This window comes from Globicephala melas, chromosome 6 (assembly GCF_963455315.2).
Source record: "Globicephala melas chromosome 6, mGloMel1.2, whole genome shotgun sequence".
Lineage (NCBI taxonomy): Eukaryota > Metazoa > Chordata > Mammalia > Artiodactyla > Delphinidae > Globicephala > Globicephala melas.
This window is the reverse complement of record NC_083319.1, coordinates 35526154-35540663: the sequence shown is the minus strand read 5'-3', so window position 1 is coordinate 35540663 and position 14510 is coordinate 35526154. Positions and strand designations below refer to the sequence as shown.

The following is a 14510-nucleotide window of genomic DNA, read 5'->3' as shown; positions in this document are numbered from 1 at the left end:
TCAGAACTGTAGTACTGGAAGAGCACTGGCAGCAATAGCAATCCACCCATGTAGGCACTGCCCCTAAGTTCTGAATGTCTGTTCTACTGAGTCTTCTGACTACAAGTACAAATAAGGGAGAGCTTATCATAAGAGTATATGTGGTATTAAGGGTACAGGATTTTATGGAAATACAAGAATAGGGCTTCCCTGGTGGCGCAGTGGTTGGGAGTCCGCCTGCCGATGCGGGGGACAGGGGTTCGGGCCCTGGTCCGGGAGGATCCCACATGCCGCGGAGCAGCTGGGCCCGTGTGCCACGGCTGCTAGGCCTGCACTCTGGAGCCCGCATGCCACAACTGCTGGGGCCCGCGTGCCTGGAGCCCGTGCTCCGCAACGGGGGAGGCCACCGCAGTGAGAAGCCTGCGCACCGCCATGAAGGGTAGCCCCCGCTCGACGCAACTGGAGAGAGCCCGAGCGCAGCATCGAAGACCCAACGAAGCCAAAAATAAATAAATAAATAAAATAAATTTAAAAAAAAAAGAATAGAACCATAGTAGGTCTGGGCTTCCCAGAGTCTAGAAAGGTCTGGATCAATGGCAGCCCCAAGGCCCTCAGCAGTTGGAGTCTGGGTCTTCACTCATCGCATGATTCAGTCACTCTCCAAGGGTCTGCTCCATTCTCTTTTTGCCTGGAGGCTACACAAAATTTTCTCTACCTCATTGCTTCTGCTTCCTCCTAAGATCACTAGCCAAGACTCCTCAAAGGCTTGACTCTACCTCATGGCTTCTTTCTATATACCATTTCAGCTTCGATTTCTACAGCTATGTCCAACTGTAGTCCCCAGTTCAAATTTCTAAGAGAACATGCATCTTTCTTTCCACTAGGTCACATCAGAGGTCCCCGGTGAGACTATGAATTGGCTGTTCTTGGGTCTGACGTCCATCCCTGGTTCCGTAAGTTCTGACCAGGGGGCAGGGATAGAGCAAGATTTTATGGTAGAAACATGGATGTCTCGGGCTGCCCCTCCATGAACAGGAGTTGTGGATGTAGAAATTTCTCTTAGAAAAGGCTGGGGGAATAGCAAGCACCACGGCTGACATGTTGAAAACATCTCCACATACTAGAGAGCCCCACACCTCTGCTGCTGTGGACCACCAAGATGTCCTCAGCCAACAATGGTGAAGTGCCCAGCGGCTGGTGGGTGAAGGAGGTGGTTGTTTGACCGGCCTCCTCCTTCCCTGTCAGTGGGCTCATGAACAGGTAATGTCCTCCCCTTTTTCTTCTTGTACAGATTAACTGAGTTAATTCCAAAAGCAACCTCTCTAAACCTCTTCTTTCTTTGTATCTCTCCTTCAGCCATTACTCAGTGTAGGGATGGTTGGTAGCTGTAACTTTTGTCTGCCTGGCACACCTTCCCTCTTTTGGTTTCTTAGAAGAACCCCACTCCCACTTCATTTAGTCCTGGTGGGGCTGTCATTCAGAGTGCCTCAGTCCTCCATCCACCAAGGATGGATACTTGACCCAAAGTAGGTGATCAGAATATCCCCTCCCCCTTGCCAGAGATAGGGACAACTCAGAAGAGTCCATCTGAGGAACAAAGCCAAATTAAGACAAGCAAGGTTGAGTGACTGAGAGAGACAGAGAGAGAACCCTAAAAATATTTTTTGAGCCCCTATTTCCAGCTATGCAGTTTTATAAGCCAATAGATTTTCTTTTTAAAGTTAAGAGTGCCTAAGCTGGTCACTTGCAACCAAGAGTCCTGACAAATATACACATAGTTTTCTCAAGGAAATTCTCTGCTCTCTCACTTTTTTCCTCCCTCATCTCATTTGTTCCATTTGTGGGTGCTTAAATGACTCTAATCAAAGCTGACACATTGTATTACAACAAGTCTACCACTAAGTGTCAAGGGGAAAAGACAGTTCAGATGGTCTAATGTCCTGGTACTGTCCAAAAGAAGAGTAGTGCTATTTATCACTTCCATAATTTATCAGCTTTGGTTAAGTTAAAATTTCAAGGGTAACCATTAAAGAAGAGCTAGTGCATAATGTCCAAACTAGAAGGAAAAAAGCAAATCATTAAAAATAGTGCCCCACCCACCTCAAAAAAAAGGGAAAAAAGAGCTAAAATGAAATGGAGTTCTCGCAGGACAAACACACTGAAAGCATAAAATATGAAGACAAACTTAAACCTAAATACATCTGTGGTTATATTAAATGAATATGGACTAAATGTTCCAGTTAAGAGACAAAGGCTATAAAAAACCAAAACCCAATTATATGCTATTTATAAGAGACATATCCAAAACACATATATACAGAAAGGATGAAACTAAAAGGATGGAAAAAGATATACCCTGCATAGATTAACCAAAAAAGATGGCGTAGCTATACTGATATCAGATAAAATAGAGTTTAAGGCTAAAAAAATTCTTTTACTAGAAATAAAAAGGGCAACTTCATAATGATAAAAGGTTAGCACACTAGGAAGTACAACAACTTTGTACTTGTATGCACTTGATAATTGGGCTCAAAGATATAAAGCAAAAAATTAAAAAGGGGAAATAGACAAATTCATAATCACAGTTGTGTACTTTAACACATTTCTCTCTATAATAGCTAGAATAGGCAAAAAATCAGTAAGGATGAAGATTTGAATATAATTAATAAACCTGATCTAGTGGCATTACATAGAACCATTACATAAAATCCAATAACTTTAGAATTCATATTATTTTCAAGCACACATGTAACACTTATAAAAACTCACCATAAACAGAACCCTAACAGAAATATCAACAAATTTAAAAGATTAAGATTATACAGAACAAGCTCACTGACTACAATCAATTAATAAAAGATAACTAGAAAATACTCATGTTTGGAAATTAAGAAACACATTTCTAAGATACCTATGAGTCAAAGGGGAAATCACAATGGGAACTAGAAAATATTTAGAAATAAATGATTAAAATACTACATATCAAAACGTGTGAGCTCTTGCTAAACGGTATTTGGAGAAAAATGTTTAACCTTAAATGGAAAGAATAAAAATAAAAAGTATAAAAATTAATGGAACTAAGCATCCATTTCAAAAAGTTAGAAGAAAAACCAAAATGTATACAAGGAGAGTGAATTTTTTTTTAAAAGAGTAGAACTTAAAGAAATAGAAAACAAACTTACTACAGAAAAAAACCTATGAAGACAGAAAACAAACTTACTACAGAAAAAAACCTATGAAGACAGAAGTTGGTTCTTTGAAAGGAACCTCTACTGAAGCTCAAGAAGAAAAAAAGAGAGAAAGCATAAAAATGAAATCAGAATGAAAAGGGGATATTGCTACAGATGTTGCAGACATTAAAAGAATAATAAGGAAATATTATAAACTTTATATAAATTTTAAACCTTAAAAGAGACAAATTCCTAGAAAAATATTACTTACTAAACTAACTTAAGAAGAAATTGAAAAAATTGCCCTAGCACCATTAAAAAGGTTGAATCTACGGTTAAAAATAACATAAGAAAATAAACTTCCAGACCAAGGTGGCTTCATCACTGAGTTCTCTCCAATATTCAAGGGACAAAGGAGGGGAAACTAATATGGATGGTGGAGGTGGAAGAAGATGGGCATTAGTGTGATCTCTGGACTAACCGCAGCAGCAGGGATTGTAGTTTGTCCCACTAACCTTCCTCTTGTAAGTTTCCCCAGAAATTGTGACCAACCAGAATCCTGGAGAAGTTGTATCTGGATGGAGTGAATTTAACATAGAAGGGAATGTATCAGATGGACTATAGAGAAAACCATTGGTGTCCCACCCAGATCCTCTTTACTGGCTAGCACATCCATTCCCCAGATAGAAGTGTCAGCTGATCACAACACACAGAGGTCCCTTCTCCAGAAAACTGCCACCTCAACTAGTTCTCTTCCTCTCCTCTTCCCATCCTGCTTCCCTTATTCTCTTCCTGAGCACTTCTCTCAGTATACCATTTGAGCATGAATCCCCACTTCAGGTCCTGCTTCTACAGAATAGGGTCTAAGATATCAACATTTAAGAGGATGAAAAGAGACGCACGGCGGGCTTCCCTGGTGGCGCAGTGGTTCAGAGTCCGCCTGACAATGCAGGGGACATGGGTTCGTGCCCCAGTCTGGGGAGATCTCACATGCCGCAGAGCGGCTGGGCCCATGAGCCATGGCCGCTGAGCCTGCGCGTCCGGAGCCTGTGCTCCACAACGGGAGAGGCCGCAACAGTGAGAGGCCCGCATACCGGAAAAAAAAAAAAAGTCACAGAGTAACAGATACTTTTAAAACATATAACTGACAAGGAACCACTAACCAAAATTTATAAAGAACTCCGATAAATCAATAAGAAAACTGAAAAACAGGGAAAAGACTTAATACGCAGTTTACAAAACAGGTCATCTGATTAACCAACAAAAAAGTGCTCATCAGTAGTAACCAAGGAAAGAAAATTAAAACCACAGAGATATCATTATACACCCATGAGAATAGTTTAAAAAATTTAAACCAACAATACCGAGTCATTTGCAAGGATAAGAAACAACTAGAACTCTCATATATTGCTGGTAGGAAAGTAAATTGGTACAATCACTTAGAAAACTATTTGGCATTATCTAGCAAAGCAATTCCACTTCAACATATATAAACTCATTCACATACACAATAGAAAATGTCTAAGGATGTTGTTCTTGGCTGCACTGTTCTTGTGTTGCTTATAGTTTCTGAATACCAAGTGTCTGTCACCTATAGGATGAATAACTACATTGTGACATTCACAACATAAAACACTTAGCGATAAAAATAAGTGTGGTCAACACATGGATTCAGCTCACAAATAAGTTGAGCAAAAGAAGCAAACACAAAACGCACACAGTATGATTCTATATGTATGAAGTTAAAAAACTAGTAAAAATGAACTGTATTGTTTGGGAAGGCAAACATAGGTGACAAAACTACAAAGAAAAGCAAAGAAATGATTATCATAAAAGTCAAAATAGTGGTTTCTTCTGGGGAGGCGCTTATGATTTAGAAAGGGTACTGAGTACTGGCAATGTTCTATTTCTTGACATAGGTGGTAGTTACATGTGTATTTTCCTTAGAATTGTTAAACTATACATTTATGGGCTTTACTCACTTGCATTCTTGTTGTATCTCATATTTTTAAAAGTTTAAAACAAAGACAATGAAATAGACATACTGATTATTTTCTGGTTCTTAGGCAAGTTGAGGGAACTGAAAATCCTTCATTTTTAAATTAAAACCTGGCACCCCCAAATCCCTAACAGGATACATGTCAAGTAAATTTTCAATAATGCCTACTTCTCTTAGGACTATAGGTGGACAGAGTCTCTCAGGAACAGATATACGCTTTCCCAAGAGTCACCAGAGGATTCCTCTTACCTACGAAAAGTGAAATGAGTAGGCGTCCAAAGTCCTGGAGTAGATATCTTGGTTAAAGGTTAGCATTCCTGAGTATCCTCAGTAGGCAGAATCCTGGAGAGGAGTAGAAGCAATGTGCCAAAAAGCTTTGGGTTAGGGTTAGGCAGAGAAGGGATTCAGCCTCCAAACCCTGATAAAAGGTTTGAAAATTGGGAAATCTATTGGGTGATCTGGAGTGACCCTGACCAAGGCTGCTAGTAAGAAAGGGCCCTATGGGCCGCCCAAACAGGGGAGACTGGAGGAACCCAGCCTGGTGACAAGCTCCACACATGGCCCAGAGTGCGGTGCTTTGGGAGAATGGCTAATCACGTCAGCACAAACTGAAAAAGCTCTAAACTTGGAAGCCAGGCATGGTATCAAGCTGGCAGGAACGTGGTCCAATAAAGGCACTGAGCAGCAGTGACCACACATCCTTAGACCGTGCAGGGCAGCTCTTCAACTGTGATATGATACAGCTGTGTCAGAAATAACAATGTGGGTGGACGGCTCAGACTCTGCAGTTCTCTCCCCTCTGGAGAGTGAAAGACTGACTTCTTTGGAGTGTTTGAGCCCCCGTGGGGCTTGGAAGTGGAAGACATCAGAATTCTCACTAAAAAGGGTATTAAGGGGACTTGGGAGGTTATTTGGAAAAATAAAGAAACATGTGACTGCTTAGAACCCAACTGGTGAAATGAGACACACAGGTTAAACATCCAAAATGAAACAGACAAAATCTTAACCAAATGTCTCTGCTTATCTACCTTCATGTACACAATATCATGTGTATGAGTAGGAAACTAATACATCACTAAGCTAACAGAAAGAGTAAAGAGAGAAATAAGGAAACATCTCAGACAAAGCCCATGATAGGTGACTTAAGAGAAGGTTCATTCATTAAGGCAAACTGAAAGAACAAAATGCTTCTTGTACTGTCTATTTATTACTATGTGACTGACATACGTAAAAGGAACTTGTTTCTTTTAAATCTTCCCTGAAAAGCTTCTCAATATGTGATGTCTTCTTGGTTGCCCAAGACAGGATCCTTCCCACCTCTGAAAGCTCTTGCTGGCTTGCAATCTACATCTTTATCAGAGCCCCACTGATTTGCCCCTTGCATGTGGTAATGCCTTTGGATTATCCCTCCAAAGGTTCTGAGATACCTAAACCAGGGTCTATATGTGTTTTTATCTCTGTTTCTACTTATTCCCACTCCTCTTGGCCCTGCCACTGATGCACTATTGTTAAAGGAAACAGGTGGGGAGGGAGGAAAGAATAGTATGACTGCACTGTAACTGAAAAAAAAAAAGAGAACCACCACCAGAAAACAAACCCATAGGGAACGGGGACTTCTTGACCATGTATTACTTAACAGCTACTTGTGCTATCATAAAAATACAATTCATCTGATAACCATGGAAACCAAAATGAAGGCACTGTGGTGAGGGTGGCTCTTTTCAGGAATCTAAAAACAGTAAGAGGCCTGAAATCAGAAAAAGAAATCCAAGCGCTGCAGGCCAGAGGAAATCCTTTACTAAAAGCCCTGACAAAGCAGCATTTTCTCCAGTCTCTAAAATCTCACCAGGCTTCAACAAGGGCTCTGGGACTGCTGTGACTGATCATGAAACAATTCAGGCCTCTCTGTGTGCTTCTCTGTCCCTTGGGGCCAGCTGCTATGAAGAAGGCTCACTGGGAGCTGGAACTTATTATTTTAAATTGTACCAAAAACCAGCAGAGGAACGTGTGTGCGTATTTCCTCTCCAGCTCCTAGCAGGTATACAAGCACGAAGTGCTCCATAAATACCTGTTGAATAAATGAAGAAACAGGCTAGAACTCACGGAAAGCAAAGCGTCTGGTAAACAGTGTGTGTTCTTTCCACCACCCAGTGCCAACATTCTGTTGGGTCCTGAGAAAATCAAAGTCCTGTCCTCAATTCTGGGTCCAGTTTCTCCATTTGCCTAAGGAGACAGCTGGATTAGATGGTTTCTCAGGCATCTTCCAGCTCTGACAGTCAATCACTGTATTGTGCTTTTTTTGGTGGCAGCACATGCCTGGCACTTTTCTTTCCCCTCAGAGGGAATCTGATACCCATCTGCTCCAGTAATGTTCCCATCCTGCCTGACTCATTTGGTAGAAACAACGGGTTCACATGCCAATTGTAAATGAGAAGGCAAAGGGGACCCAGACAGAAAAAAGAGGAAAGGGTTCCACTTGGTCCCTTTCTTAGGAAATCAAAACAGCACTCTTTTTAGGACTAAATACACAGAAACGGATGTGTGATTATTCTAAACATCCCTCACGTGAATGTCCCTCTAGCTTATTAATACTTGTACTAACAGCACTAATTACTGAGCATTTCTCTGCCGGACACTGTGCTAAGTCCTATTACACTCAATCCTCACAACAATCTCATGAGCTGTTAAGGTTATTATCTTCTTTTAACAGATGAGGGTTCTATCTGGCTCGAGAACGCACAGTAAGTGGCAAAACTAGGATCTGAACCCAGGTGTAACTGACTCCTGAGTTCTGGCTCTTCAAATGGCTTTTCCATCTGTTCTTCACTGTAGTCTTGTGAGCAAGGGAGGTCAGGGGTTATCACCTTTACTTTAAAAATAGAGAAACCGAGTCTCAGAAGAGGTCTGCGACTTGCACAAAATACAGAAGACACTTAAAAGGTGCCCGGCCTCAGACACTCGCTCCTGCGTTCCTAGGTGAGGGTTCTTCCCATCTCTAGTCTGCTTCTTCCTCTTCCACTTTCACTAACACACTCGCAAAACCTCAAGGCTGAAGGCAACCGCAGAGACCCACCTTCCCGGCCCGGTCGTTTCACAGGAGGAGAAACCAAGGCACAGCTGTTCTCCGGCGCAGCTGAGCCTCCAGGTGCCAGCAGAGAGCGGGAGCGCGGGGCCCAGGGCGGCCTGAGAGCACCATTCCTGGTCCCGCTGGGGCCAGGTGCTCAGCCTCCGGCAGGACCGAACCGGACCTCCTCGGCTGGGCGCCTCGCAAAGCGCCCTAGGTCCCCGGGAGGCAGCCCCCGGCCGCCCGCGCCCCCTCCCGCGGGCCGCTCCCCGCTCCGGGGCCGGGGCATCGCGGGGACGCGGTGCCCGCAGCCTCCGCGCGCTGTCCCCCCTTACCTTGCCGGGAGCTCTCCGGGACACTCGCCCACAGAAGCGCCAGCCGCGGGCGTCGGGGCCGCAGCGAAGACGGCGGCGCGCGGCCACGGACCGCCGGTCACGGGCTGCCGGTCACGCCTTGAGCCCCGCCCGGGGGCGGTATTTGCTGGGCAGGTATTTGCTGGGCCGTTGAGAGGCGGGCTGTCACGTGACGCGCAGGGCGGGGGATGACGGGAGCGGCGGTCGCGCGGCAGGGCTGGGCTTCCGGACCACCGCCGCGGAAACGAACTCTGCGGAGTCTGCGCAGCGGCGTTGGATGAGTCTTCAGATGCTGCGAAGTCGAGTTTGCGAAGGGGCAATTAAGGCTTGTACTGCGTGGCCCCACAGGGGCAGAAATAGAATCACTGGGTGGAAATTGCAGGGAGGCAGCTGGGGTCGATATAAAGAAGATTCTTCCAATCACCAGTTATCTATCAGTGTAATGGGATGTTCCAGGAGGTAGTGAGCAGCTTTGTAGGTGTGCACATAGGGGCTGGGTTTACACATTCAACAAACTGACCGCTGGCTATGGTCCAAACAATATTCTGGGAGTGTATATTAAATAATTTTATGTATAGCACAATACCTGCCACATAGTAAATGTTATCTAAGTGTTGTTGCTGCTGTTATGGGCACAGAGGTGAACAAAAATGATATGGTTTCTGTCCTCAATTTTTGATTGGAGAAGGTAGACATTAATCAGATAGCACTTAAATAAATATATATTTAATTTGTGGTAAGTGCATTGAAGGAACCCAGATTTAAAACTAGGGGGCAAGGGAGGGTGGTCAGGGAAGACTTTTCAGAGAAAGGTAAGGAGTTAGCCAGCTGGAAGAGAGGCAGGGAAAACCTGTGTGAAAGCTCTTGGGTGGGGTGGGGCAGAGGAGAGAAGATTGCTCTTTGGGTAAATGGAAGATGTCCAGTTTGTCTGAAGCTTATTGTGTTGCCAGAGAACAGTGTAAGTGAAATTAAAGGCAGGTAGGGACCAGATCATGCAACATTTAGGTCACAATAAGGATTTTAAAATTTTATATAAAAGGAAGGCATTGAAAGGATGGAGGGTGTAAGTGATTTGACACCTTTTTTTTTCTTTTTAAAGTATGATATTTTGAAAATAAAAATTGGAAAAAAAAAGTATGCCAGCTACTATGTGGAGAATAGACAGAAGAGTGGAAGCAAGTAGATTGGTTAAGACTTGGACTGGAGTAATGGTAGTGATGGTAGTGAAGATGGAGAAATAGATTTGAGATACTTTTTTGAGGTAGTCAACCTGGCTTGATGTGGGAAATTAGGGGGATTCCCCAGTGTTCTAGCTTAACCTCCTGACTGGGCCCATGAAAGGGCTATTTAGTGAACTATTGTAAGGGGAATATATTGGGGAGGAGGGTGGAAGATGAAGAACTCAGTGTTTGACTTGTTAAATTTTAAATGCCTGTGTGCCATCCAAATGAGATCAAAACGCATTTGGATACAGACCTCTGGATTTTAGAAGAGAATGTAAGCCTCAGAAATTTAACTTAAGACTGCTGTGAAAAAGAAATCATTGCACCAGACTGAGGTTTGTAATAGCTGATCTATATGATCCCATTGACCTATCTCAGTCCTTAGTTCTACAGAACGTATTCTATAAAAATATATTACATCTATTATTACCATATGATGAATATAGTATTATTACTAAACTCAGGTGAGGCCCAAGTTACTATGCAGCTTCTCTTTTATAAATGGAAAAAAACACAAACACACACCCTAAGGCCAACAATTTATTTTAAGCAAAGACAAAGCTGTACACACAGTAGCTAGATACAAATAGTAGACCACTCTGACTTAGGTCAGATCCGATGAGAACAGGGGAGGTTCACGCTACAATGAGCATGATGATTTATCTCATTATGTATGACTGGCAAAGCTATAACATGTTTAATCCTTTGAAGAGTGTCCCATTGTATGAAACTGGTAGTCTAGATGTCTGTCAAAAAGCAATCAAAAGCCCGACTTTCCGGATTTGTGTCAGCCAACATTATTGTTTTGGCATTTGTATAAAACAGCTAAGCCTTTCAAGGGAGTACAACAGCCGCTTTCTATAAGAGCATGCTGTCTGTCTTTCTCATTAGTGGTGCAAACATCACTTGTCACATAGAAAATTTGTTTTTAAATATAAGTACTTAACTATAAGAACGTCATTTGTAAAGCACAGTTGAGTCCCCTCTTCTTTCTGCCCTCATCTCACCTGTGCTTGCCTCTATCCTACCACTTGAGGTCTACTGATTTCTCTCCTCCATTAGACTGGAGAGGACCTGCTCATCTTTTGCATTCTGATACATAGTTGGTATTTCTTATAAAAAGAGTAAGTACATATACAGCATCTCCTCAGTCATGTGAACTTTACTTACCTTGTTTTATGGAAAAGGGAGGCTCAGAGTGATTTGCCCAGGGTCAACATAGTAGACATCTGTCATTCCTTTTTGGCTGTCCAGTACCTGAACTCCCTTCCTACATTTGGGAATTCCCCATCTTATGAGCGCTTGTTGGGAATCAGAGCATGCCTTTCACTACAGAAGCTGAAATTGATTTTTTTTTTTTCTCTACTTCTCCACGTGACCCTGACGCTACAAATTAAATATTCCTCGGACTTTGAATTGGGAGCCAGAGGCACAGCAAAGTTGTTATCTTGGAGTAATTCTCTTTGGTGACCATGGCAAATGCAGCAAGATGAAGTTCTTTGAGCAATACTGGCTGCTATCATAGTCCAGGGAGCTGCGGCCTTGGTAATAAGCAGTGGCATCTAATCTTCTGCAGAGATGGTGTCCTCACTGCACCAGTTGTATGGAGTGACCAGGTGACAAAGGGTGATATTCCAGTTGCCTAGTCTCCAGGCCTCCTGGTGATGCTAAACTACCTATAATCCTTTTAATGAATTACTTTTCTCCTTAAATCTACTAAAACTGGATTTTGGTGTTTACAAGTTAAAAATCTGACTCATATAGTCACATAACAGCAGAGCTGAGGACTTTGAACTAATTCTAGTGTTCCTTCCTAACATAAATCTGTATTCTCCAACAACCCACACTTTCTACATTACATATCGATGTCTCTAAATCACCCTTTGTTCACCAAATTTATCTTTTAATGTCAGCTGATTAATGAATATTTTAAGCAATTGTATGGTGAGGCAGCTGCCAGTGGAACATTCAGTTTCAGATGTAGCAGTATCACTGTACAGTTTATGTAATATTGAAATTTTTTTTGTATTTTTGTCCGTTATAGGCATAAAATGGAAAATGAAAATACTACTACTAATGTGACTGAGAAAAAGCTGAAAATAATCAGACATGCTTAAAGCAGATCTTTAGCCTTAGCAGAATGCTTATTGGACTAAAGCCAGCTGTGTGTTTCTGAAGAAAACAATTTAAGAACCTTTTATAACTCTGAAAATATTTTATAAGATACCGTGTTTAAAAGACAAAGTGTGTAAGTGGTTGTGTAATGTTTTTACCTCTCAGTAACAAGTCTGTTCAACTTTTATACATGTGATTTCTGTGTTTTCATGAACTTGCACAAAAGCAGGCAAATGACACCACATAAGCATAGCTGTAAAACTGAGCGCACAGAAGTAGCAACTGTTCATGGTCTCCTGGGTGACATCTATAATAGAGTAGGGAAAAGACCTGGTACTTTATTTCTAATTTATTATTGTAGCCTTTAAAAAATAAGGTTACTAAGCCTTTGTTGTGTAGTATATTTTGGAGTTTTAGTATATATACTAGCCAGCAGATGTCAGCATAGGATCTCTTTCTTAAGACTGAAGTATGAAAACACAATAAATAACAGGAGTTCCTGAAAGAACAGAAGTTCTTCTTGTTCTTCTGTATACAACACACTTAAGTCACACTTGCCTTCTTCTTCCTTAAACATATATGCTTTAACACTTTTTCAAAGCCCACTCCCCCCCCTTTCATGTGGACAGTTCCTATTCATCCAAATCTTACTTCGTCACTTCCTCAGGGAGCCCTCCCTGCTTCTTCCCCAACCCAACAGGCCAGGCTCCTTTATTCCATGTTCTCACAGCTACCTTTACTTCACTCTCCTAGCAGTTTATATAATGACATAATTATTGATGAACTTAGGTAATGTGCAACTCCCCTGCTATTTTGTAAGCCTCTTAAGGATTGGTACAATGACCGCATTCTTCTCTTCTGTATCCCTCACGTACCACAGTGCCTGGTCCTCTGTAGTCACTAAATAAATAAATATCTGTGATTGTGAACACCTCCACCAGGTAGACTGGGAATATTTTTTCGGAGGCCTGGACAACAGGTAGTATCCGAAAGCCAATCTTTCCGCCTTCAATTCAGCCCCTTCTTTGTAAAGATATTATGTGGGGCAGAAGAATGTGGGATAATACTTGTATTCAAGAGGAAAAGACAATGACAAAAACTTTTCCCTCACAGTGGCAATCCCTTCCCTGCTGTACGGTATCCATGTTCAGCTTCTTACACATTTCCAGTGAAGAAGTGCCCCTTCTGTGACCCAGCTCATCTTGGTCACAGTAGTTGTTAGTGAGTTCAAGAAGGAATCTTCCCTCTTGGCTTCCAAACCTTTACCCTATTGTGCCTTCTGGGACCATTACTTTCTTTGACATAACAACCCTTTTAGTTTTTAAAAAACAGCTCTCAAACTCCTACTATAGGTCTTTTCAAGGCTAACCACCTCTAATTCTTTCAATCATCTCTCTAGCAGCATGGTTTCCAGACACCTTCAGTACTCTGCCAAACTCTACTCTGCCAAGGGGGGCTACTCCTGAGGAGTCTGTTAGACCTGGAGACCTTAGTGTTGTAATTTTACTGATGCAAGCTAAAAAATTCCTTTCATCTTTAATTTTGCTTGATCTTATTCCTAAACCAGTCCAGAATTTCAGATTTGAAAAGACCTTAATTTAAGGTCTGGTTACCCAAAGCAGAGCCTGGGCCAATTAAGTCACCTGGATGCTTTACAAAATAGAGTCCTGTGCTCCATCCATAGCAATTCTGATTCAGTAGGTCTTTGTTTAAAAGTTTCTTGTGTGGTTTGCAGCTTGTTTTCGAAAAGCCCTCTGCACATGATGCCTGACACTGCCAGTGTTCTTTTCCCTATTATACTTGAACTTCTCCTTTGGCAGGTATCTGTGCATGAAAATGCTCCCAAATGCCCCTAGTATGCATTCTTTAATTCCCAAGTACATGACACCTAGCACCCATTTACTCTTAAAATTTTGTGTGAAAAGAACATGTTACCCATAAACATGGAGACATATTTATCTTAAGCCCCTTTCCTACCAAGAAACAAGTATTAAAAATATGCTATTTTACCATCTTATTTACGCATGGAATTGGGAAGAAGGAAATAAGTGATAGTCTGAGTCTATAGTATCTAGCAGTTTCTAGGCTCCCCCCAGTTCTTCCTCTGCTATTCTGTGTAAACTCAAGGAAGGTGAGATAATTAAGAGTGATCTAAGTTCAATACACTTAACAGGCTGAAAAAAATTAAGTACTTTCTGTCAGATCAGGAATAAGCACCTTGCAACTTAGGGAACAACAATGTAAAAAATACAAATTCTTTTTATGGTGATGAACTTTTTAAAAAATTAATTTATTTTATTTTATTTTATTTATTTTTGGCTGCATTGGGTCTTGTTGCTGCAGGCAGGCTTTTCTCTAGTTGCGGTGAGTGGGGGCTACTCTTCATTACTGTGCGCAGGCTTCTCATTGCAGCGGCTTCTTTTGTTGGGAGCATGGGCTCTAGGCACGCGGGCTTCAGTAATTGTGGCACACGGGCTCAGTAGTTGTGGCTCGCGGGCTCTAGAGCGCAGGCTCAGTAGTTGTGGTGCACCGGCTTAGTTGCTCCACAGCATGTGGCATCTTCCCGGACCAGGGCTCAAACCTGTGATCCCTGCGCTGGCAGGCAGA

The 14510-nt window shown here is 42.2% G+C and overlaps 1 protein-coding gene across 10 annotated transcripts in view; it reads right to left on the bottom strand.

Annotated features, from left to right (window-relative positions):
- FBXO10 (F-box protein 10) overlaps positions 1 to 8689 on the bottom strand; it is an 81208-nt gene extending 72519 nt beyond the window's left edge. For 5 of the 10 annotated variants that reach the window (XR_009564285.1, XR_009564283.1, XR_009564287.1 and 2 more), the window contains exon 1: positions 8548 to 8688. The gene's annotated coding sequence lies outside the window, so the exon portion shown is untranslated. Of the gene's footprint in view, positions 1 to 5397; positions 5491 to 8221; positions 8320 to 8547 lie in introns of those variants that run through there. The other 5 variants (XM_070045721.1, XM_070045722.1, XM_030884277.2 and 2 more) reach the window with 4 other exon arrangements.
- Between the last annotated feature and the right edge of the window lie 5821 nt (positions 8690 to 14510).